This window comes from Dreissena polymorpha, chromosome 10, assembly GCF_020536995.1.
Source record: "Dreissena polymorpha isolate Duluth1 chromosome 10, UMN_Dpol_1.0, whole genome shotgun sequence".
Lineage (NCBI taxonomy): Eukaryota > Metazoa > Mollusca > Bivalvia > Myida > Dreissenidae > Dreissena > Dreissena polymorpha.
This window is the reverse complement of record NC_068364.1, coordinates 12,554,836-12,577,169: the sequence shown is the minus strand read 5'-3', so window position 1 is coordinate 12,577,169 and position 22,334 is coordinate 12,554,836. Positions and strand designations below refer to the sequence as shown.

Below are 22,334 nucleotides of genomic sequence, written 5' to 3'. Positions count from 1 at the left end.
AAAAGTAATGAATTTATTTTAAAAAAGTGTGATATTTGGAATAGCTTTTAATATTTATAATAACAATCACAAATATTTTTAATAATGTGCCTGCCCTGGGGTTCTTACCAAAAATCTTTAAAAAAATGTAATTTTACCAAACTATGAAAACAGTGCCTTTAATAAAACATTTATTATCAATATGTTTCATGTTCATCTGGAATAGGAAATAAGAAGAAAGTTGATGAGAAAAAATACTATAATTTGGCACCAGAATAGTCAATAACATTGTATTAAAAGTTAGTTTTTACACTTACTCCATCTCTTTCTCATAAGCATCAATGGCAGCCTTGTTAGACGACGCAGTTGAGATTTTCTTGATTGCCTCCCCAACACGAGCCTCCATCTTCTTAAGATTTCTTTTTGCAATAAGCGTTATGTTTAGAGTGATTAGGAAGTTATTTACCTTCACTGGCCTGCCCAAACTGACTTTCATTGCTGAAAAGAGAATTGAAAATGATAAGAACATGAAAACGAAATAAGGCCGTAGTAACTTAATAATGACGTCACAATGTATTTTCATAGAATCCATTCGTATCATCATTACATTATTAAATAACATGAATGAGCAATCAATTGGATTTTACAACACAAATGCGAAACTAAATTTGAAAACTGAATATGATGGACACCGGAATGTTTCTTTGTATATTACAAGATAAACAAATATTCACTGGGAATGACACTTGGAATTTTAAGGGGTCTGAAAATGTGTAATAAGTCCAAAAATCAATCGCAATTATACAATGATTAAACATTGATAGAAATGGCCGGTTGAAAAATGAAGACATGTAAACATGTTCCAAGCTTGGTATTTATGTCAAAGCATGGCATTCCCCTGATCTTGAGATGGTGCTACTTTACATAAGCAACACGGTTGACTTTTCTACAGTCAGGGTTTTCACAAACAACGTACAAATAACCACTGAGGCCATTTTGTAGTTCGCCAACAAATTTATATATTGTCAAAGGAATGGGATACAGATTACAAAACTGACCATACTGTAATTTGTTTAGCAAACCCTCCAGCTCAACGAGTCAAGCAATCTTCTTCCATCCCCCACCAACTTCTGCTTACTCTTTTCACGCCATTTAGCAAATGCCAATATCTTTTACGTGAGTCATTTTCACACAAATCGCCATCGCAGAGCTCGGTAAATGAATATTTGTTATTGAACACAACGTTGTTGATCGGTGTTTGCTTCTTTTTCGATTTTGCAAATCGCTCGCTTTTATTTCGCACTTTCATTTTGCTAAGAAAATGTAAACAACCGTGACGTCATTATTAAGTTACACAAATATTTTGACACAAAATAATTTAACTTATATTTGTATTGTATATTTATTAAATCTTAAAGAGATAAGCAAATTTAACTCTTAAATATAAAATAAAAATTTATTTTGTGTATTGAGTATAATTTACGGACTTTAACGTAGATATCACTTATAGCCGAAACGCTTTCCGAATACGGCGATATCAACCGACTATTTCTGATCTAACTAGGCACCTAGTGACTGTAGTGTAACGGTTATCAATAAAGCAATTAACCGTGTAATTGCTGTCGTCTTGTAAAATTGAAGAAAATACGCGTTAACCAAAACTCGAACATCTGCGCTATTGTTAGAAAAACCACAATATAAACATATTTTGATTATGTTTATGTTTTTATACAATACCAGAAAGTTTCACGTATTTGCCCAGTCCCTGTGATCTTTCCCCTGTGATCAGTTATTAATTAAAACAATTAGCTTTGCATTATTGGCAATAAATGTTGTAATAAATGTAATATGCACAAATGCAGTACTTATTTACACTAATTTACACAAAAAATCACCACTATGCAAGATATTCTTAAAACAAAAATATATACATTGATCCGTATTATAACTTCTCCCATAAGCGAAAAAAAAAAGCATTACATACTAGTCGCCGCACTCCAGTGCGACGCCAATTAATTAGCCTATTGCAAACAAACAAGCTCAAGTTCTTGCTTGACTTGGCAATAATATATAAAGTAATATTGTTATTTTCTTAATCTGCTGTATTCTTTGGTAATTATTTTATTTACAATATATTGATTTTCATTTAAAATTCCAATGCAAAAATAATATTTTGAATATGTGTATTGATGCAGAACTGTGGCTTCCTTTTATACAAATACGAGACTGAATAACAGCATGGAAAAACGAATGGTTCTGGATATGATTGATTAATTTTAACACACTGTCTTCCCTCAATCAACATGAATTATAACATGATTAAGGACTAACACTTTTTTCTTCAGCAAATAAAGGTCTTGTATGGAAGGAGGAGTTAGAATTAAAAACAAGTGCACCGCAGTGCGGGTGTAGACCGCTCATCTATTTTGTTTTTAAAGGTGAAGGGACTCTCATTTTCAATCACAAAGGAGGGAGGGGTGGAGTGAAGAGCGGTGCATTGTGTGGGGATGTGGACATTTATTACATTATCTTCCAAAAAAGCGAAAAAAAAGGTAAAAAAAAAATCGGGGGGGGGGGGGGGGGGTGGGGGGGGGATTCTTGGGTGCGATGGTTGGACGGTATTTCAAACATAAAATAATAAAAATAAATATTTGTGTTTTTTAACCGTTTCAAAAAAAATTGGGGGGGGGGGGGGGTGAGGTGGAGGGGGGGGGGGGTATAGTGTGAGGGTGTGGTGGTAATTTGTGAGATGATTTAAAAAAAAAAAAAAATTAGGTGGGGGGGGGATTCGGGTGGGGGGAGGGGGGGTGGGGGGGATTCTTGGGTGCGATGGTTGGACGGTATTTCAAACATAAATAATCAAAATAAATAGTTGTGTTATTTAACCGTTTAAAAAAAAAATGGGGAGGGGGTGGGGTGGGGGGGGGGGTATAGTGTGAGATGATCTTAAAAAAAAAAATAAAAAAAAAAATGGGGGGGGGGGGTTCGGGGGGGGGGGGGGGGGTCACGGGCGATGGTTTGGGTGGAGTCTATTGTGGTATGTAAGAGTAGTTTTGTCAAAGTATCAATCAAATCTAATCATAAATAAAGAAGTTATGGCAATTTTAGCAAAATTTAATAATTTGACCTTGAGAGTCAAGGTCATTCAAAGGTCAAGGTAAAATTCAACTTGCCAGGTACAGTAACCTCATGATAGCATGAAAGTATTTGAAGTTTGAAAGCAATAGCCTTGATACTTAAGAAGTAAAGTGGATCGAAACACAAAATTTAACCATATATTCAAAGTTACTAAGTCAAAAAAGGGCCATAATTCCGTAAAAATGACATCCAGAGTTATGCAACTTGTCCTTTTACTGTACCCTTATGATAGTTTGCGAGTGTTCCAAGTATGAAAGCAATATCTATGATACTTTAGGGGTAAAGTGGACCAAAACACAAAACTTAACCAAACTTTCAATTTTCTAAGTATAAAGGGCCCATAATTCCGTCCAAATGCCAGTCAGAGTTACATAACTTTGCCTGCACAGTCCCCTTACAATAGTTAATATGTGTTGCAAGTATGAAAGCAATAGCTTTGATACTGTAGGAATAAAGTGGACCTAAACACAAAACATAACCAAATTTTCAATTTTCTAAGTATAAAAAAGGGCACATAATTCTGTCAAAATGCCAGTCAGAGTTACATTACTTTGCCTGCACAGTCTCCTTATGATAGTTAGTAAGTGTTGCAAGTATGAAAGCAATAGCTTTGATACTTAAGGAATAAAATGGACCTAAACACAAAACTTAACCAAAATTTTCAATTTTGTAAGTATAAAAAGGGCACATAATTTTGTCAAAATGCACGCCAGAGTTATCTAACTTTGCCTGCCCAGTCCCCTCTTGATAGTTAGTAAGTGTACCAAGGTTGAATGCAATAGCATTGATACTTTCTAAAAAAAGTGGACCTAAACGCAAAACTTAACCAAAATTTTCAATTTTCTAAGTATAAAAAGGGCACATAATTCAGTCAAAATGCACGCCAGAGTTATCTAACTTTGCCTGCCCAGTCCCCTCATGATAGTAAGTAAGTGTACCAAGTTTGAATGCAATAGCATTGATACTTTCTGAGAAAAGTGGACCTAAACGCAAAACTTAACCGGACGCCGACGCCGACGCCAAGGTGATGACAATAGCTCATAATTTTTTTTCAAAAAATAGATGAGCTAAAAAACTGCCATCAATATGGACTCAAGTAAAGGAGTTGAAATAAACTGTGGAAGAATGTATTATAAACAATTAATGTTACATTTGAATCACAAGAATTGATTTAATGCTTCTTAAGCTACCATATGTGTTTATTTAAACTCTTTAAATGTGTCAATCTTAGTTATTGGTGTTGCTTTAAATATCATTATTTAGCTGCGACAACTATTGTTAACCCAGTGAAACCCCTGACAGTATAGCAGTATGTTGACATTAGCTGAACGACCTGTAGAGACATATTTTCATATCAATCTTTGCCATAGTTTGCCCATTCCTTTACATTCGGTCGTCCCGATATTTAAGAAATGATTACATATCTCTGATAAAACATGTGGTCAATAACGTTATGTAGAGCATTCTATCACACAGATGTAGTCGTTTGATTAAAAACGTATGAAATTTCAATTTTGTTTGGAAAAGAAATACAATTATAGTAACAATAACGCAACATTTGCTAAACATGTTTTGAAATGTAAATTAATTTTTAATATTCACTATTTAAGAGTATCGTGATTCGTGTTTAAAATATATTTTTTAATTCTCTTTTTAAAAATAATTTAATAGCTTTTATGTTTTCCTATCATAATTATGACAGCTCATATTGACGGGAAAGATGTGAACAAATCAAGGATTGCATGGGGAGCACTCCCATTCTACTTCATACAAATATGTGATTTTGATCTTTTCTAAGAAAGACAGGATGATATTGTACTGTACACGGATCTTGGTGTTTGCCAGAGTCATGCTACTTCCTAGTATGAAGATTTGCACCGAAAGTACACTCGAGTTACAAGTGGCGTTTAGTAAACCAAGGGCCTATGTGGTCGTTAGTTTCCTTTCACATCCTTAACAAATGTCAAGATGAGACACACACAAAGTCACATACTCATATTTGAAGATTTTATGTATCTTTATACGCCCAGACAAACCATATTGATGGATGAGTCCACGCCCAGACAAACCCAGGGTTTTTTTTTACTAAGAAAGTGACGCCGATATTCGGCGTCTTCCCCTACCAGAATTTTTCCCCTAAAAATAACATTTCCCCCCAAAAAATATAATTTTTCACCCAAATATAATATTTTACCCTCAAAGACATGTTTTTTTTCTTTTGGGAACGTCGACACGTATCCAATTTGTACCATGTACAACGATCTCGCTCTCTCTCTCTCTCTCCCGACGAACACTCAAATCTGGGAATCCCAGTGATTCTATATATAGCTCTTAAAGTACGTCATGGAAACCGGGTAACTAATCGTATTAATCATGTGACTATTTTACTGGATTCCGGTCTTGCGCGAGAAGGGTGTTTCGTCAATTAATTACCGGAAACCAGTCGAATTTTCATCCGGGTTATATGAAAGCCAAGATATAAACGTTAAAACAGAAAAAAAGTCTCACAATTGGCGTTCATACACGAACAAAATAAAACGATCGGACTCGGAAAATATTAATTGCGTTGACGCATTTTTTAAGAATTATTCATCAAAAACCGTTGAAACCCAGCAGGATTCGGAGGTACATGTTATCAACATCGATTAATACTGTCGGATTATTGTGAAAGTGAAAGTAGACAATCGGCAGCTGCCGCACCTTTCCCTTCCAATACTGTAGCAGATCTATATCGTCAACCCATTCATCATGAAATTGAAATCATAATATTGACATCGTTCCCCGGCCCCAGTTGAAAACATTTCTCATTATTAGATCTACACTTGCAACTATATTTAGGACTTTGACTTTAATATCATACTTGTTCATGTGTTTAAGAACAACAAGGGACAAAATTGTCACAAAACCAGGTTTTCATTGTGAAAAAAAAATCTGATAAAGGGAGAAAACTCAAACTGAACTTTTGAAATGACCAAAAATAATTAACCCCCTTTGTAAGTTTTTTTTTTTTTTTTTAATCTATTTTTAGTCGTGGCGACCTTGACATTGGAGATATTGACGTGATTCTTTCGTGGGACACACCGTCCCATGATGGTGAACAAATGTGCCAAATGATTTTAAAATCTCACAATGAATAACATAGTTATGGCCAGGACAAGCTTATTTATGGCCATTTTTGACCTTTGAACTCAAAGTGTGACCTTGACCTTGGAGATATCGACGTAATTATTTCGCGCGACACACCGTCCAATGATGGTGAACAAATGTGCCAAATGATTTTAAAATCTGACGATGAACGACATAGTTATGGCTCGGACAAGCTCATTTATGGCCATTTTTGACCTTTGAACTCAAAGTGTGACCTTGACCTTGGAGATATCGACGTAATTATTTCGCGCGACACACCGTCCAATGATGGTGAACAAATGTGCCAAATGATTTTAAAATCTGACAATGAACGACATAGTTATGGCCCGGACAAGCTTATTCCGCCAGCCCGCCAGCCCGCCAGCCAGCCAGCCAGCCCGCCAGCCAGCCAGCCCGCCAGCCAGCCAGCCCGCCCGCATTCGCCAATCTAATAACCAGTTTTTTCCTTCGGAAAACCTGGTTAAAAAGGTCAGAGACATGCCTCTTTTTTTAAAACAAAACCTGAAGTCTGTAGGCGAGTTATAGACATTAAAATGAACAGTTTTTATTTTTTCCCCAAATATGTCTCTTTCGCGCTCGATTTTCCCCTTTTACCCAGCGTCTTCCCCTTTTTCTAAAAAAAACCCCTGAAACCATATTGATGGATGAGTCCACGCCCAGACAAACCATATTGCTGGATGAGTCCACGCCCAGACAAACCATATTGCTGGATGAGTCCACGCCCAGACAAACCATATTGCTGGATGAGTCCACGCCCAGACAAACCATATTGATGGATGAGTCCACGCCCAGACAAACCATATTGATGGATGAGTCCACGCCCAGACAAACCATATTGATGGATGAGTCCATTTCAACAAGAATGTACATCTTAGACTTAGGGTCTATTTTTCGCCACTAATGTCCTCCATATAGAGCGTTTAAGGATGTTCGATTGTTTCCACAAATAGCATATCACTTGATGCGCGTTAAAGTTATACTGATTATTAGTATTTTGGCAGACACCAGCTCCAATTAAGAGTGGGCACAGAGGTTTAGTGTTTGTTATGTAACTTCATCTGAAGTAACTATGAGTTGAAAAGTGGCTCCCATTGGGGGCTGCTTATTTTTCACATATTTACATAATTAAACCTTCAATAATATTCGCCTACACAAACGTAAGGTACAGAGGTTTGTTTTTTTGGACTCGAATGTCCGATGGTCCTCTACCAGTTCTGCTAAAATCATCCCAATCGACCGGCTATCGCCTGCATATTTATTTAGTGAAGAATTTAACATTTAATTTATTTTCTCCTTGACAACCGAAAGACGTGAGATCATGTATATTTCAAATAATTTCAGGTGGTTTTCCTCTTCAACGTTTGCCCAAATCAAAGATAAAAACTTGCCACATGCGTTTTATTATATTTATACACTTTAAGAGAAACATGCCTTTTAAAAGACCTCTATGAAACCATAACGCTCATAGATTTAGTGTAGGTTTGTAGGTATTATACAGAGGTATTTTACCAAATGTATCCAACTATTGATTATGTGGTCACAATTGGCCCGCCATGCTGGGAACTTCTTAAACTTATTCTGAGTGAAGACTTAAAAACTAACTAATTCAAGCTAAGATAACTCTCATATGGCAATTTGAATTCAGGTTAGCTATTCAATGCCACTATTGCCTTATTGTTTTAAGAACATTTATGCTCGAATTCCTTCAACTCAAGTGATTCGTTTAACATTGCTGAGTATAATGCCGATTAACAGTTGAACCCCAGCTATATTTGCATATAATAACTAAGTAATAACTTAACAATAGCAACCTGATTTTATATTCAGGCTAGCATTGAACACTAGAACTTTTCATAGATATGCGTTAACAATTTTTGATATTTGGCTTTCAGAGTATGTCCAAATGGTGACACTGTCATAGTAAATTGGGATTTTGTCATACGTCAACAAGTTTGGTGCACGGCCATATAAGTTCACGAATTATTATTATTCAAAAATTAACAACAATAAAGAAAACACCAAAACTTATATTTATAGGTATTTCAGAAGAATTCGGGCACAACCAATTAAAAATAAATACTATAACGTGTCACAATCAATTTATCTGAGAAATATTTGATAACCTAGCTGTCCTAAAAAATTTAACGTGTATATAACTATTTGACATTACATTGACTATATCACGGTGCCTAACCAATACGGATAATACTGGAAACATATTTGTACTTTTCCTGATAATACGTGAAACGGGAACGGATCATATCGGAAAATAAACAAGGTAAAATGCAGGATGCGACTAGTATTGGAAGTGAAATTGGCCAAAAAAACGCGTTAAAATGCCAAATACTATTGCTCAAGGGAAATTATGGTGTTTCAGCTAATGGTTTACTTCAAAATTCGTAATGAAAATAAAACATTTTATCAAAACGAACGAAAACAAATGAATCATACCTACCTCATAGTCATGAAATAGTTTAAAATACTTGCTTTTTTGTAACTGGAGAGAAAAAACATATAATACTACTACTTTACATTGTTGTTATAATCATTCAGAATTATAATGAAATTGTAGGAAATTACTGGCAACTTTAAAAACGTGCATATTTGCGTTTTAAAAGGGTCGCATATTGATTTCATGGGCACCGGATAACACACGAAACCACAATATACTGGCACCAGATAAAGTCCGGAAACACCACACTGGATAATGCACGAAATCGATTGATACATATACAGATTATTACGTGCTTTTCAGCATGTTTTATAAACAACATGTTCACATCGTATGTTAAACATTTAATATAGTACTTTAATTTGATGACAAATATGGATGCAATTTCCAGTCATGTGCTTGTAACTCATAGATATTCATAACGACATGCGTATATAGGTTTCAAGATTGTGGGAGACAAAAGACGTACTGTAACCATTAAACGCAGATATTTGTTAAGGGTATTATTTCTTGTAAGAAAAGCTTATGATCTTTACTTCCAGGAATAGACATTAAAGCACCCATCAAATGTCATTTCACTAATACCACCTGCCGTATATTTAAATTCCAATTAACCGCTAGATTTATTTACATTTTACTTTGATTCTTAGGAGATGGCTGCATTAATGTAATTTGTTTGAGTGTATATTTCTTTGTTTACAGAAATCATGCCTTTGATTCACCATCGAGGCGCGGAAAGCGGCAACAAAAATCTAAATGGTCCGATATAAGTAAACCGCATGAAGTTGCAAGGGGATGTTTGCCAATACGCTGCCACCACAAATGTGATGAATCGAAGATTCTGCCGCCAACCACTCGTCTTGGCATAAAATTGCAGGCCAAAAGGATAGTGTAAATTTTATTGAATAATAATTCTGTCAACCTAAAAAGAGACATTGAAGCTAACTTAATTAGGTTGAGTCAGTGTTCATACCTGCAACTACCACATTAGGAGACCAAACTGGTCAACATGGAATAGAACGAACAACGTTTGCCACTGTTATAAACAATTTTATTCTGTACCATGTTTTAGTTCATTCATGCTTGCATGGTTTATACAAATACGTTCATTACTTTACAAATACTTCAAGAATGTGTCTTTTAAAGTAATAGACATACAAGTTTTGAACGTATAATTATGAAATTTCAACATGTTTTGTACAAATCAAATTCAAATAATGTTAAACTTTACCTCAAATCATAGACTTTTGCCACTTATTGAAACTCTTATGTAAATCAAATCAAATCTTTTTTTCAAATATTTTCTAAAATTAATTGAATATATAGAGAAATGAACTTTCTTTTTCAAACTGTTATTGAATTGTGTATATAAATTTAATATTAAAACAATCAACGTGTTCTTATATCTTATAAATATTATTGCTGAATCGGTCGTTCAACAATAGCACGCGTTGTACATTAGACCCATTTCATTTAACAATATAAAAATTCTTTAAATGATTACTATAACAGCTGAATCCAATACATTCTTTAAACGTGCTATACATGTACTTAAATTCATTAGTCTCGGCTATTATCCAGTGCCTACTTCATGCATTATCCGGTGCCAGCAATCGACATATAAAATACTTGTTTTTCTACAAACTAAACCGTCACTCATCATGGCAATTATTTCACAAGAATTATGCGGCTTTTTGCATTAGGAGACTAGCTCAGAAGTTTGAAATTCATTGTTTATATGGACCAATATCTGCATTTTACTTCTGTTTCCACAGGTTTTGCGCATAAACTGTTGAACAATATAGGTTCCCACTGCATATTGACGTTTTTGTTACTAAGCACGTGAATACAGTTTACTTAATGAATGTCTGAGTTGTTCCTTGGAATAATGGTTTGGTGAAAAATATTAACTTAAAAAAAAGAATATTAAAATAAAAGAACCCACTTACCTCAAAACAGTCAATATATTTCTGATATGATCCGTTGCCGTTTCGGGTATTATCCGGAAACGTTCAAATGTTTCCGATATTATCCGTATTGCATGGTTAGGCATCGTGTATATAGAACTATAAAGAACCGTAATATATTCGTACAAAGCAGTAAATTGTGTTCGAACATTACTGCTCAGAAGTTCGTCTTCGTGAACAATGTTCAGAAATTAAAACATATTACATGTTTATGCTTTATTGTTGTTGTTTTAAAATAATAAATACATATATTATACATTGTTTAAAAATACCTTATACTGAGTAAATCATGATAAATTCAATATATGTTTAAATTAAAATTAAAATTAATTGTATAAGACATTATACACGCATTATTTATTTATTATTTATGTTTTACATGAGTTGATTGTAACTCCGGTTTTAAGTCACGATACAAATATTAACATAACACATACTAAACAGGTTGAAATGTCAATACAATGCAAATATGAAGCGCTGCTAAATATTGTCAGAAACAACGACGTAAAGCTTGGCTACTAGCATATCCGAAAAATCGTGAAAGGAATTTTAAAGTCAATAAAAATACATGATAAAACAAAAAGACGGTCACATACAAATTCGTAATCATTTAAGGCAATTTTCTTTAATGTAAAGATCGTTTTGAATATCATTTACGGGAAAATAGTCCCATAAACACTGTTTTTTGAGCTAATATCGCTAGCATCAATATGGAATATGATTCATATCAATTTAAGTGGTGTGTTCACAGATTTTGGAAATTACACAAAATAAAACTAGATAAACGATCTATCAAAGTTCTAAATGCCACCATCTGCTTTTAAACAGACGTAGAGACTTAACAATCAATGAAGAATTTCGCCTTCTGATCTTAAAGTAGATCTTTAAGTTGGAGATAGTGTTCTTGTGCAAGAAAAAAGTCCTCTAATATAATTTTGTGCCACATTATTTTAAAATCATACATGTTTGTTTGTCATTGCAAGGCGAGCAAGCATCATTTGTTAAAAAAAACAACACTTGTTTTATTTTGGCCTTTGGCCACTATAAAGTATGACCTTAAAGTTGATTTAGTCAATTGCTCCTCACACGCGACATCAAGAATGTGTGCATGTTATGGTTCGCGGGTGTAAATGTTTGCCAAGTTAATTAAAAATCCTAAAATGCATAGTCAAGTTAAAGAGCAAATTAACCAAAATAATTTATACCAAAGAAGGGCTGTTTTTTATCTTTGACCTTACACTTTTACCTTGTATTTAAGCTAGCAATTAGTGTTTTTCCCAGGCCATTTTAGCGTGGCGAAAAGCCACGCCGCCCTCCTGGATCGCCACGCTGCCCTTTTCAAAGGCAAATTTCGCCACGCGCTCTTTTTTTCAAAGGCAAATTTCGCCACGAGCCCTTATCGATAACATCTTTATTGCCTTATGATCTAACTTGGTCCGCAAAATCATGATTGTCTGTGACGCTCCGACTGTGCTTGATTTACTCGAGAGACGTCAACGTCTAATCGACTATATTTAATTGAGCAGATTTAATAGGTAGGTCTTACTGACTGCTCCAAAGCTGTGAATTAGTCATGCGTGAATAACCCCGTGTCAGTATCAATCGATAATGCCGGGGACTTTTGATGAAAAACTCGTTGTTATTCTCTTGGCAATTGTGCTTTGCATGCATCATTATGTTATATCAAAACAAATATTTTTACACATAATTACATTTAAATTCACAAACAAATTTATTCTTTATCGTTTTTGTCTTAAAGATAATTAGATCTAATTATTGAAATAATTACTGAAACGTATACCAATTTAACAAAATGTGAATCGCGTATACGATTTAACGTTGCTATGCGCACCTGTCGCTTACATCATTTGACATTTTATCAACATGGCGGACTATACAGAATTAAATTGTGACTCGACAAAAATGGAAAATAACGTCGTAAACGATCGAATTAACGATGGAGATTATACATTAATAAGGAATTTATGAAATGTCTGTGATAATCAACGATGCATAAAAATGTTTTTGATAGCAACAACATTATTTATTTATTTGTAATGTATGTCACGGAAACGAGTGTTTGCATATTGTTAGCGATCAATTTACTCGCAATGTTATTTTAAACATCTGTCGAGATTATTGTTAGAAAATAGGATAAGACAAACATGGTTTCATTTATATGTTAGTGGATCTGTGTATAATCAGATTCATATGGATATATTGCTTTATTATGTTTGTCGTGCTGTACAATTTATTGAAACAGCATTGAACTTAAATGTACATTGCAAGGTAAATATATTAATATAAATCATAGTAAGTTAAATACATCTATTACCATTAAATGTGCTTGTTTATATGTTATTTTTTCAACAACTGCTTCTGATGCGATTACATGTTTCCCCGTAATTCAGGAATTCAGGGAACGTTTTTGCCCCTTTTTGCCTAAACTGCGCGCTAAAATGCCCTTTTTGAAAGTAATGCCCCATGCCCCTTTGCCCTCCTGGGAAAAACACTAGTAATATTGGTCTTATGCGCGACACATCGTCTGATGGGTAAACATCTGTGCCCAATTATTTAAAAACCTTTCAATGCACATAACAAAATGGAGCGGAATAGGCACATTTATGACAAAATGTAAATTGCCGTGTTGCCATTGACCTCAAATGTAGTTGCGTGCGACACAACATGGCAAATAAGTCAACGTGTGCGCAGAGACATTTCAAAATTCTGAAGTGCATGCGGAGGTTACAGTCCAGATAAATTTATATACATGGGCAGGCAGATAATTATTTTAGAGAAACTGCACTGGTTTTCCATTTTTGGAATATTGAAATTGACGGTTTGAATTCTATCTTGTCTGTGAGGATTTTTCACAGTTGCGCTCATAAAAAGTATCAAATACGTCACGCTTCCTAAAACTTAACAATGTAACTTTTTTAATTGTATCGTGCACTTAATAAAAGGTAAGTTATTACTCATTTATCTTAACAGATATAAAGATTGAAAGTGTTTAAAGGTAAGTGAATTATCCTTACTGTTCCTTATGAAAAAACAATCGGAAATGCTTTTAAATCTGCACGGGTGCAAAAACATCACATGTTTAATGAATGTTATTATTTATTACCTGTATTCATTCTGTGAGGCACACTTGAAGATGAACATAATACAATTAATTCTACTTATTACAACTTTGTGCAATTTTTAACTCGTTTAATTTGTAATGGAATTTCCCCTCAAATCCAGATGATTAATAAACAGTATGTTTTGTGCGGTTTTGAACAGAGCCACAGGAGTTTGGAATTCTATCCATAAAGCTAATCTAATGGCTAATAAAAAAATAGCCCTATATAGTATAAAGACCACAGGGACATTTAATAAAAATTCTCTACATACAACAAATATATATACAAGGGATACAACTGTAAAATTTCCAGCACAACACCATGATCTGAAGTTAACAAAAGAAAAATAATTGCTTCCAACAGCAAAAGTTGCACCAAATAAACAATATAACAATAGCCAAGACATTTATCTTTCAGAATATAACTATCTTTATAGCAGTCAATGCGTAAATAGTTTTCTGTGAAACAGAAGTTTCATGAAAAACTGTAAAAAAATTTCGAACTCGGACAAAAGTGTGCACAACGACTTTGACATATTTTGTTCCATAATTTAATAATACTGAGCAGTTCAACAAATTTTACCTTGTTTTATAATCCAAATATAATTTATGAATCAAAGTAGACAACTTTTATGATGGCATGTAACTGCATATGTGTAAAAACACCGTAAATCTTAAATTGTTTACTTTATCTACAATCTTCAAGCATGTGTACATGCAAGTTAATGCTAAGTAATGTAACACGCAACGTGATTGATTAGCTGTTTCGTGCAGTGGAGAATTAACCAATCAAATCGCATGTTTGAAATACATTAAGTGCAATATCTAAAATGAAAGTAGACTATAGTTATTGTGACATAGAAGTGTTTTTATTCGAATTTCGAGCAAAATATCACAATTAATAGTAATTATGTTATATTAAACTATAAACAGAAACTAGCAAATGAATATGTACGTTCAAAAGGGGTTAGTTTTAAAGGAATATGGAAATTACAACTAGAATTATCAGTTTTCAGTTGTGCACACTTGTGTCGCAGTTAGGATTTTTGAGCCTTTTTGCATGAAAGGTATCGTTTTAATTTAATGAATGATCGTAGTTTATTGCAAAGTTTATTATTTTCTGAAAGATAAATGTCTCTGCTGTCGGTATACCATTTATTTTGTGTAATTAATACTTTTGGAAGAGATTTTTTTGCTTTTGTTCAGACAATGGTGTTGTGCAGGAAATTTGACAGTTAAATCCCTTGTATACTGTTATATAGAATGTAGGTTTTTTCTTAAAGATCCCTGTGATAAAGACTACAGGAATTAAACGCAGCAGACCCCGGAACCGCCCATTTTGCAGTAAACAAGGTAAATTACTGGAAAAACAGGGTACTCTACATCGACCCATGGTATAATAATCAAAAGGCCGGTGAAAGAAACTACGAACACTGCTTACCGTGAACTACCTTCCTCGTAATTCACAATTATTCAACACTTTCCGCTCATCGTCGGATCTAGTTCTGGCTACCATAAATTTAAATGTCGCTTTTTATGATTTTTGACTGGCGCGACTTTATACAGGTCTGTCAATACTATATAAACTGTACGCTGAAGTTTCTTTAGATACGTCGGATCCATTGCGTGTTGTTGTTGTTTTTTAGGCTAGATTGCACTCTACCGGTACGCAGTTGTTTGCCACTATCGACAAAGCGTGGGTTTGGGGGCGGTAGCTCCCGATACTAAGGAAATATATAGGATAAAAAGGATTATTAGGTGTTGCGTTAGGTGTTAGGTATTGGGCGTTTAGCAACGATATAATTATACGTTTTTCCATTCTTTTTTACGTACCGGTAACGTGGAAAATGGGCGGGTCCGGGGTCTGCTGCGTTTCATTCCTGTAGTCTATTTACTATTTAGGGGTATTTTTTTTATTTAGCCATTAGATAAGCTTTATGGATATAATTTCAAACTCCTGTGATAGAACATATCCCATTTGTCGATTGCATACGTGGAATATGCAAGTTGTTTATAACAGTAAGTTATGAAAGCCGTAATCCGCGGATAGTTAATTGTGATAAAATGGTGGTTTAAGTTGCACGGATACGATAAATTATAACACACTTAAGCAAACAATTTAGTTCGGTAATCATTATCGCCCATCTCAAAATGTATTCGCCCATTTATGAGGGAAAGTGAAATTTTACACCAATGTACATGATCATGTTGCCATTAGTTGTACGTCATGAAGATACATTTTCATCGTTCTTTTAAGATTATGCCACTCTTAAATTAAAAAAAGTACACATCTATATCTATAATAAAACATGTAATGTTTATCTTTATTTAGAAAATTGTACAAGATAGGGTGTAGTGTTTTGGTTCAAATTTACATGAGGTTTAGAACCAAGAAAAATTGTGTTAACATAGCGCAAAAGTTTTATACGTGTAGCTTACATGCAAATTATTTTTAGAATATTCACTATTAAATCGTACAGTTAGTGAACCAGTTCCGAACCATGACCAGTTCCGGCACACTTCGAAATTATAAGGCTGGTACGAAGAGAGTGTGTTCAGAAACTCTATTTTTTTCTGTAGTGTCATGTAAAGTAATGATTTCTTCTTCAAACAAATGTATGTTTACAAAAATTGGTTGACTCTTGGTCATCAGGCGCGCGTAGTTCCATAACGAGGCTTTAAAACTAGCGATTTTTGTAAACGATTTTTTTTGAAGGCTAAAAGGTTTGGAGGCATTTATTTTGTTGTTTTGTTGTACACAATAATACAAAGGTTGGTGTTATCGTGGTGTGAACATTTGTATATATTTTTGGAAACAATAATCATTACGACTTCCCGCTGTCATTTAAGGGCGTAAATTGGCATTACGCAAAGCATACAAAATAACCATTTCCGGTTCACCTGATTCCTAACCCGGGGACCGTATATAACATTGCCGTAAATTCGACGCACTTATTTCATGCATGTTTTGCAGATTTGTTATGTTGTGCACTGCATATTTGAATATTAAACTTAGTTTACATGCACACCATATGTTGTAAATAAAAATAATCATAATGTTTGTCCCTCGTTATAAATGTAAATAAATGAACTGACCGAGAAAAGACAAACTGGGCACATTTCAACTTATATGTACTGTAAACTCCTTTCTTTGGCATTGCATCCAAATCTGATTTTGTGTTTATTCAAATGCGTCATAGATCTCGACAATAAACTTCTTTTGATTACCCCTGTACTGTACTGTATGCTGTATTTAGAACATTTTTATAGAATATAAATCCCAAATGAAAGTATTAGTAAGATAAAATTAGAAAGTACATGCAAATTCAAATAAATTGTCATATATCTATATTCATAAAATATGTGGTTAAACTATTAGTGTAGCATTTGTATGTGCACATGAAATAGCCATCCATGGGAAAAGCGAAGTGAAAGACAAACAGATCATAACACATTGTAGTCCTGGTGTAAAGAACGTAAAGTCTGTAAAGCGGGTAATTAATTATAACATGTAAATAATTACACATTCAAGCTGTGTTCATGTATAATTTTTGCATCTCATAAGGATACGCATAATCATTTTTCTATAAATTCTATTACATAGTTATTCTGTCTCTATCCTAATAAAGAATTTTATCAAACCAGTTTCAAATTATTTGACTATATAGAATATTTTGATACATAACTAAACTATGGATTTAAATGTATGTTATACTCATAGCAATACTGTATAAACATACGAGATATCATGGGCAATATTTTGCCAATATTTTTAAAAAATTTATCATGTTATTTAAAACATAAACTGTAATAAAACAAAATATAGTACATGTGGTTTTAGCTCACATGATCAAATTGTGCTACACGATGAGCGTTTATTTTAGAGTGTCAACATTTTTATCCCAGACATGTTTATATTGGAGTTATATTTGATTCACAAGGGTTGGTTGGTTTGTCTGTCAGTCTAGCGTCTGTGGGCACAAGTTCAATTCGATTTATCTATTTGGCCTTTAAACATAGTGAAATGTAATTTAATTATTACATGCAATATCATTCTCTGCATTTGCCTGTCAGTTTGTTTTAGTATTCACTTCACAATGCAATGGTGGCCATTGTTGCTTTTGATTGAAATTCAAAATGGCCAATATATCTGACTATTTAAAATGTTTCTGTGACAAGGTGCTATATGGTGGTAGTATTCACATTCAGTGATAGCTCTAGTTAAGAGTTTGGCAAAAGCATCATCTCTACATTTCAGAACAACGAAAGCATTTCACATGGGCAGTTGATTGAGTCAGACGAGCTTTGATAGACATAAAGGAAAGTAAAACCTCCATCAGATAAGCTGCGAGAATAGTTGTGTTTCTGTTATGCTAAGTTTACATCTGGCCACGATCTCCCCGATTAGCCAGAGGCTAAAAAATTGGGGAGCTCTACGATTAAATGGTATACAAATGTACTCCACGTTCTGTTACGCTTCCTTACAAAATCAGCACGTTTTGTTGCTACGATCGAGCCCACGATTTGCATCACGTTCTGTTACGCTTTGTTGCGATCAACACGATTGGCTTCCAAGCTCCACCACGTTCCGTTACGCTTTGTTGCGATCTCCTGCGATTTGACCTACGATTTGAGATTAGAAAATGACTCGGGGCAATCGTGGTGAAATTGAAGTTTGATTTGAAATCTGTCCCGATGCCCACGATGTCCCCGATTCAACCACGTTCCGTTACGCTCCCCCACGATCACCCTGATTCGACTCCACGCTCTGTTACGTTCGCCACGATGCTCTGGAATCGGGGACATCGTGGTAATCGTGGCCAGATGTAAACCTAGCATTAGTTTTCTAAAACGTCTGTCTGGTGAAGTAGCTCTGGACAGCATAAATGGTCAACAACCCGTTTTTATCTAAACAGAAGAGAAGGTATGGCAGCATTGCTTCAAGAATCGTCCCTTGCATGTCATTATCTAGTGTGTGCGAGTTAACTCATTTATGATGTGCAGTTAGCTCTTATGTGATACAGTGGAACCCCTCTAAAACGGACATTGAATATTTTACTTTCAGAAGGTCAATTGCATAGACTAATTTGGGGGAAAAACACTTTCAGCAAATTGTAATAATGTAGTTAATTTACATATAACATAAATTCATACTTCATCACATTATAACAATAGATGTCACTTAATATGTTGTTTCGGAAGCACAACATAAATCAAACAGTGCACCCTGAAAAACAAACAATGGTATATGCATTTGTTAGTTTAAATTAATTCCTATTTACACTGAAAAACATGTCAAGAACGACCTGTTTTTTCAAACATCTACCACGCATAATAGTCTTCTCCACCTTGATTATCATAGCCTGAATGGCTTCCTACATCAAAAACAAAACACACTAAATAACTCTTTGTTTGTTATCAGTAATTATAATCTGTAGTAACACCCCTATTGATCGATATGTACATCACAGGACAAGTATCTTTAAATTGTTTTGCGATATTTACAGTTTGCAAATTTTTCGACCACCTCTATCAATTTCACGCGTCTTTAATCCGCTATTCACAACTTGTTGACACTAGGTCTGAGGTGCGATAAACCAACCCTGAGCGGTTTAGAGGGGTACAATTACGTATGGAATAACCTAATTTTGATCCAAAGAATGACCGATATTCGGAATTTAGGGGATTCCGGTCTTGAAGAGATATTTTACGCATGGTTTTATAGGAAAAGTTTTTGGACCGGACAATTTGTCCGGTTTAGAGAGGATTCCGGTATAGAGAGGATCCGGTTTAGAGGGTTTCTACTGTATTTGAAGACGTTAAAAATCATTGTATTTAGCAATAAATGTCTGCTATTGTCAAAAAGATTTTGGAAAGTCATCGGCTTCAAAATGCAAGCTGGTGTCAGGTTGTAAGGAGGAGTTAAGTGTATCTGCATCATTTGATTCTATGCAGAGGTACTGCTGTTTTGTGTATTATATGTACATGTTATTTCATGTTATGCTCTCTTTTGCGACATGAAGTTCATATGCAGAGGTACTGCTGTTTTGAAGATTATATTAAAATTTTATTTAATATTATTATATGTTTTACACCATGTTATACTTATAAAGAGGTACTGCTTTCGTGTGCATATTTACATCAAACTTTATTTTTCTTCGAAATATGTCATAATATGATGAACACGCTCGATTATTTTCATGTCTCTTAACTTTTTTTTTCAACTTTTCTATGCTACACTTTATATTTGGAATATTGTTTCTATGGACTGAACTAAAGAAATAAAACGAAAAAAAAGCAGTTGACTTGTTAGAAATAAAACTGTACCAGTATATGTCTATCATGTGTTTTATTTGCATCCCCCATCTTGTAACAATGTCTCTATACATTCTTCTCTGTAAGAATGTATAGAGACATTGTTACAAAATGTCAATTCTTTATACACACATTTTCATTTTCTCTGTACACAAACTGTCAAAACTGACAGTAAACATCCCATTGAGAGGACCCCCATTGCACACATCTATTAAAAGATATGCGTGTCGGAACTGCTTTACTTGGATCGGAATCGGATACGTTGGGTGCTATGTTTACATCTGTAATTTAAATACTTATACTTGCTCGATTTCCTTCAAAGTGGACTTAAATTGTAGATAAAAGAATTATCTTTCATCCCAGGAAGATAGAGAAATGGACCTCATGCAGCTGTGAAATTTGCAGCGAAATTGCAAAAGGTGGACCGGAACTGGTCCACAGATAGTATTCTCAATTCTTAGTTTCAGTACTTCTATACAAACCTTAAACTGTAAAAACAAACTGCGAGATAGAAACTTAATAACAACTAGACATAATTATAAATTTGATGTTCATGTCTTTAAATAGCAAATTATACACTAACTAGTTTGTGTTAAATGATCTGAATGTATGCAATTTAATGTTACAATACGAGAGAGCTAAAGATAGTTTTCCTTTTTCCCACAATATTTCAGTCATATCACAGTGGTCAGATATTAATTATATCCCTGTGATAGCTGTTCTATTAATTTGAATTGATAACCTGCGTTTTGTGTAGTATAGTTATCTGAAATTGTTATGAATGATAAATCCGTATCTTCATCACTTAGTTCAAAAGCATCAAAGAGATCTGACCCATTTGAAAAGAAATTTCGAATGAAATTTTCCGACCCTGAAACCGACTTGGATCCACACATCGTTCTAAGTTACGATACACACCAGATCAGTAACATCTTGGGCAATCTCCCTGGATTCCCATATAGTATCAAACATTGTAGAGGGTGAACTTCTAAAACAATAAGGTGTTTTCATTTAAAACCAAAAACGCCAATCTGAAAGAACGAGATGCTCTACGAGATGAAATAGTCCTAAAATGGCTAGAGAAATCGGTGCGGATGCAAGCATTTATAAAATCTTTCGCTCCAACAAGCAAGGTGGTCCGAGGTAGTCTTTACCATCTGAAAGTGCCTCCTCAGGTAATGGACGGAAGGCACTGTCCTCAAATTAGCCAAATACGTCGGTGCTTATATAAACATGGCCAAGCTCTCCATGACGGATTACACAAATTCCAATCCCCAGTTGGGTCCCATTATAAAACTACCAACATTCAAAGCATGTTCATGCCTTTTATATACATCACATTATGCAAGTCGGGTATCATTTTAAAGATAAATATGTCTCCTTCCAATAAATGCAGTCAAAATATACCGCTTTTCAACTTCTAAAAAAGTAACATTCTTTCAAATACAAGCACTCTCGGTAAACACGGTTTCGGAGTAACATTTCGACAACGACACCGTTCTTAAATAAACCCACCTCATACCTGTATCTTTCAACGTAGTCCCTAATGAAATGGTGCATCCACACAGAGGATACAGGAAATAACCACAAAAGGCATGGGTGCGATTGCTAAATTTCTTTTAAACCAGAAGAGAAAAGGAACTCTTTCAAAATAGGCATTTCTTTCCACTACTGTTCGACCACGTAGGAATACAAAATGATTAAGTGTAATGTAACCTAAAAGACACGCGATATCATTATCAAGCTTACAAGTTTTTGCGCACTCAAGTTTACTCAACTTTTGTTAAGGGTTTGTCGGGTTCGTGGAAACAAACATCGTGTACACCTAAACATCATGAAATTAACGTGCTCTCGTAAATGTATACCCTGTCCCATATTTATATTATATGCGAGCAAAAGCTTAAAGCATTGAACCGAGCAACCTGTGTTAACATCGCTCACATATTTGTTTTGGACATTTGAAGACTCAATTCTGCATCAATACGCAATATATAAGTCATTTCGATTGTTTCTGTAGTGAGCAGAATGATGGCGCGAAATAAAAATGTTTAATACTAATTTCTTATAAATCTACAATTAATTATGGACACACAATAAATAATACTTATCAAAAGTTGCAAGTGGAGATTTAGATAGAAAATATGTATTTGAAGAGGGTTATGGAGGTTTCGGTAAATGACAAATTCGGTAAATTGATTTATAAAGTAAATGCCCT

General features: G+C 34.4%; 2 long non-coding RNA genes across 14 annotated transcripts in view; both read right to left on the bottom strand.

Moving 5' to 3' along the window:
• Positions 1-15,433, bottom strand: part of LOC127846981 (uncharacterized) — a 44,402-nt gene extending 28,969 nt beyond the window's left edge. For 9 of the 13 annotated variants that reach the window (XR_008033755.1, XR_008033761.1, XR_008033758.1 and 6 more), the window contains exon 1: positions 15,246-15,433. This is a non-coding gene — a long non-coding RNA (uncharacterized LOC127846981). The other 4 variants (XR_008033762.1, XR_008033766.1, XR_008033763.1 and 1 more) reach the window with 3 other exon arrangements.
• Positions 6,290-6,726, bottom strand: LOC127846982 (uncharacterized). The gene is made up of 2 exons (XR_008033767.1): positions 6,486-6,726; positions 6,290-6,323 (listed from the first exon to the last, which is right to left on the bottom strand). It is a non-coding gene; the product is annotated as an uncharacterized LOC127846982 (long non-coding RNA).
• Positions 15,434-22,334: the final 6,901 nt, after the last annotated feature.